Source organism: Suricata suricatta, chromosome 12 (assembly GCF_006229205.1).
Source record: "Suricata suricatta isolate VVHF042 chromosome 12, meerkat_22Aug2017_6uvM2_HiC, whole genome shotgun sequence".
Taxonomy (NCBI): domain Eukaryota; kingdom Metazoa; phylum Chordata; class Mammalia; order Carnivora; family Herpestidae; genus Suricata; species Suricata suricatta.
The window spans coordinates 93833368-93838439 of record NC_043711.1 but is presented as its reverse complement, the minus strand read 5'-3'; positions in this window follow the sequence as shown (position 1 = coordinate 93838439).

Genomic DNA, 5072 nt, shown 5'->3' with positions numbered 1-5072 from the left:
GGGAAAATGTAAATATCTCTGTAAGTCTGTCCCTCAGCGGGGAGAAACGTGTCCCCAGAGCTCGGGGCCACTCCTCCATCCCTTCCCCACCTGGAAAATGCCTGTGATTACTGCACATGGCGCTGCCGGCCTGGGTCGCCCGCCGCCCCCCTGCCACCACCCCCCTGCCCGCGTCTACGCCGCGCGGGGCAGGTAAAGGCTGCGGTTTCGTCGGGTTTCCTCTAATTCTGTTCTCAACCTTCATTTCATTATCGTCCCTACGGAGCCATTTTAGACATTTGTTTCTGGATGGCCCCTCGTGAAATTTTAATGCCGCAGAAGAAGCGCGCGGCGGGTTCCTGCGGTGCGTCAGTCTGCGATCTTCCATCAGGAACTGGCTTTCGCTCAGGCGGAAACCGCCCGTTGCCCGCTGGGAGCGGAGAAGGTGTATTCTCATTCACACATGCACGCGCTTCCTCAACCACGCGCACGTATGCACCTGGTGCCAACTCTGGGCACTGGGACGCAGCCGTGAGCGCGGCGAGTGGCCCTCGTCCTCCTGGAGCTGACCCGGTGCGGGGACAGCAGACGGTGACAAAGTGGGACTGTGCTCCACACCCACGAACACCGGCAGGGGGCACCAGGAGTGGGGTCCCGGGTGACCGGGTGGCCCGGGAAGGCCTGGCGGTGGGGTGAGGCTGGAGGAAATGGCGGGTTGGGGCGCAGGGTGCAGGGAGAGGCAGCGGCAGGGGCGAAGTCCCGAGACTGGAGAGTAGCTGAGCCTGCAGGGCTGTGAGGAGCCCACTGTGGCCGAGCCAAGTGGGTGAAGGGAAGCAAGGGGGACATAAGGCCAGAGAGGTAACAGGTGATGGCAGGGAGGAGGCAACAGATCATCTCAGGCCGGTGGACCCCTGCGAAGGCTTCGGCATTGACCCTGAGGGAAGTGAGAGCCACCGGGGCAAGGCCTGGTTCGTACTCGCCCAAGATCATCTGTTCGGTGCGGGTGGGTGCGGGGCAAGGCCCGGGATCTCCCTCTGAGGCCGGGACGAGGTGAAGGTGGCCCCAGCCAGGCGGTCAGGGTGGAGGAGGTGAGCAGAGTCAGGTGGAGCTGGGAGGACGTGCTGCCAGGGGAGGAGCGGCGCGTGGAAGGGAGGAGGGAGAACGGCGCCCAGGTGTTGGCCTGAGCGCTTGGCAGGCTGCCCCTCCCGGAGATGGGCAAGGCTGGGGGCGTCTGTGCTTTTGGGGTTCTCGGCCACTGAGCAACACTGATTGGAAGGTCAGGGGGAGCCAGGGTGACATCCAGGAGATTTATTACTGTTCTACAGGCAGCTTCAATTCATAATGTGTGGAGCCTGTGCAAATTGAAAATGTGCTCAAAAGCAGGAACAAAATACCATCAAAAGTTCTAAAATAAGAAAGCTTTTTCTTTTCTTCTGCGGTCTCCCTCATTATTTACTATTTAGTGGGTATGGAGGTCCTCACTGGACAGTGCAGACTCTCATAGGTCAAGCCCCTAAAAGGCTCAGAGTGTAAAGCAATCCCTGGGCAAGTTTATTCTCCTGAGCAAATTCTCCAAAGTTGCCCCGTTTCATTAGTTTCTTTTTCTAAAACAATCATGTTGGCATGAGTTCAAGATTACAGTGAAAACAGGGGCACCTGGGTGGCTCAGTCGGTTAAGCATCCGACTTCAGCTCAGGTCATGATCTCGTGGTCCATGAGTTCAAGCCTCGCATCGGCTCTGTGCTGACAGCTCAGAGCCTGGAGCCTGCTTCGGATTCTGGGTCTCCCTTCTCTCTCTGCCCTTCCCCCGCTCATGCTCTGTCTCTCTGTTTCTCAAAAATAAATAAACATTTTAAAATATGTTTAAAAAAGACTCCAATGAAAACTGTTAGCAGAAGCAATAAGAAATGTGGGACTGAAGCATCAGCAGCAGGAATGGGGGACCCCTGGAAAGGACTCTGGGCTAACAGACTTTGTGGAGGTTCAGACCTCCCCTAGCCTGCAGCAAAGCCCCGCCCTTGCCATGGCCCCAGCTTGTCCCCGCCTCTGTCTTGGCCTGGCTCCCAGATTGGCCCCGCCCCCGGCCACACCTCCTAAGCCAGCCCCTCCTTCCAGTTTGGCCCAGCCTCCCCCTGACCCTGCTGTTTTCTATCTCCTGTTTCTAAGCAGTTGGAGTGGTCCAGGTCTGTGTCCTAGCTTTGGTTCCATAGCTGCCCCCGCCCACTGTCTATTGTGCTTGGGAGAGGCGGGCTCCGTGGTGGCCTGGGAGGGGCGTGCAGACACCTGCTCTGTGGGCCCCCAGCAGGGAACGAAGCAAAGGTCCCCACTCAGTGATGACTGCCTGGTGGCCTGTCACAGATTCCAGGGACAAGAGCACGCTGGTGGGAAGATTAATGGCAGAAACTCTGAACAAGGAGGGGCACCTGGGTGGCTCAGTCAGTTAAGCATGGGACTCATGATTCCGCTCAGGTCCTGATCTCACGGGTTAGTGAGTTCGAATCCCCTGACAGGCTCTGCACTGACAGCTCAGACTTGGGATTCTCTCCCTTCTCTCTCTCTGCCCCTCGCCTCTCACTCTCTCTCTCTCTGTCTCTCAGAAATCAATCAATAAACATTAGAAAAAAGGAAAAAGAAAAAATCAGAACACGGACAGGCTAAACCAGCAGTGGGGGACCCTCCCTGAAAGTGCTGTGCTGCGCACAGTGTGGAGCAAAGCAGAACCCGGTGGAGGTAGACAGAGCCCTGGAAAGCAGACGTGCAGAGGGGGCAAACAATGTATAAACACGCACACCCATACATGCACACACACATTAAACACAAACACAAGTATACGTGCATACGTACACCAGTATACATAAGCCCACGTACACACATGTATGCACATGTACATATATGTATGTGCTTTAAAACCCCACAAAGTGACACTATGTAACACAGCGTCACACTATGACCTATCCACATCCAGGTAGAAACATTTATTGATGGAAAGCCTGTAGAGTCCATCTGGGAGTCTAGAGCCCTCCCTCTTCACTGCCCTCCCAGCCTTCGCTCCTGGAGAAGCACACAACGTTCCCGCCCCAGGGCTTCTGATCCTACCCCTCATTCCCTGCCCCTGCCGGACCAGCGCTCCAGTCTTCCTGAGCTCCGCCCTCCCCTCCACTTCTTTACCCTGCTCTGCGTTTTGTTTGCTCATTTTCTGAGGCCCTCGACAGAACATATCCTCCGCGGGGGCTTGGCATGCGATGCGTACGCAATAAACATTTGTTGAGGGATAATTATGACATATTTTACTTGAATAACCACACAGACAAGCGCATAGAAAGATCCATGCAAAGCCTTTCAGACACCTAGCTGGTAACAGTGGCCATGTGTGAGCAGGGAAACACTGGGGGCGGGGGGAGGGCGCAACAGGGACTTGGGCTTGTCTCTAATGTTTAGATTTTCTTACACGGGGAAGATCCTTGTGTATTGCTTGTGTAATCAAAATTAATTTTAATTAAAAAATCAATTTCATGCAATATCGATTTTACAATAAAGAAACAGAATTTTCAGTTTTCTATGATTGAGATGTCTGACATCAAGCGCTCTGTCATCCTGAAAGAACCAATTTCACAGTAAACAGACAAATTTTGGTGCATTAATAATAATAATGGTAATAACCAGGACATCTGTTCCTGCTAACAGTTATTCCAGGCTTTGCTAATTCCCAAGCCTTTGCCTCCCTCATTTGATTCTTAGGGCAAGGTTGGAGAAGAAGCTTATGAGTATCCTCATGATCATAATCACTGTCCCACTTTTGTGCCAAAGGAGGAGATCCGGTGACTTTCTCCATGCCGTGGGGACCTAGTAAAAGATTGCAGGTAACTATTTGCCACCCGCTTCTTTCCGGAACTCTGAATCTCCCACCCCCAGTAGCCCAGCAGGCCTGGCCAGGCCCCTGCTCCAGGGGCACAACTGCCCTCACCAGTCAGCTCATCCTACTCCGTGGGATGTGGGATATGAACCTTGATTTGTTCAGGGATGGGCACCTGGCCTGGTTGGCACTGAGATCTTTGCCTGGGCTCCCTGGCTTTTCCGAGGTTCGCTCTGGACAAGGTAGATGTGGAGGCCGCTCTAGAAGCAGCCCGGCTTATCTTGCTGCCGTGGGAGATAGCATCCGAAATCGGCACTGGCCCTTGAAAGAGAGAGGCACCGAGAGACGGTCAGGGAAACTGAAGTCACTGCCTGATCAAATTATTCCTGAAGCCTTTTACCTCCAGGATCTTTTAAGGCTTGAGGTCATCAACCCCCTATTGTTCAAGCCTGTTTGCACCGAGTTCTCTCTTCCTTGTGATGTGACCACAACCTTCTGTCTGCTCAGGACACACAAGGGTAAGAGGCAGATGGTTAAAGCGGTTCTCCCCTTGCTGATCCCGTGGGTGCGGTACACACCTTCTCAAAACCAGCCTGGTTCTCAAAATCTAAATGTTGGAGTCAGAGGAGAGGCCCTCAAGCTCACCGAGCTCTGAGCGTCTCGTGCGCCAAGGGGGGGCCGTGGAGAAGAGCCGGGCCCAGATCACAGGGGAAGGGGCGGAGCTGGCCCTTCTGCCCCCGAGCTGCTCACGTTTCCAGGTTCACTAGAGCAAGAGGCCAGGGGGGCAAGACAAGGAGGGCTTCATCTACCAACACAGAGTTCATGTCCACACAACGCAAAATGAACTGGCAAACGTGTGCAGTGGTAGACCCTGGAGTGATAAAATCTGCTCCAGGCACCTGCACAGTCCCGATTACCAGATGGAGAGGAATCTGGTATTCCATCTATGTGGATTTCGCTTTTCTCTGCTAACTCAGATGACTTAATTTTTTCTATGTGACACTGTTGCTTGGGTATAGATCTGCATATGTTCCCACTAAAAACAAAAATCTTAGGGGCACTTGGATGGCTCAGCCGGTTAAGCATCCAACTTTGGCTCAGATCATGATCTCACAGTTCGTGGGTTTGAGCCCCCCCATTGGGCTCTGTGCTGACAGCTCAGAGCCTGGAGCCTGCTTTGGATTCTGTGTCTCCCTTTTTCTCTCTGCCCCTCCCCTGGTCACGCTCTGTCTCTCTCTCT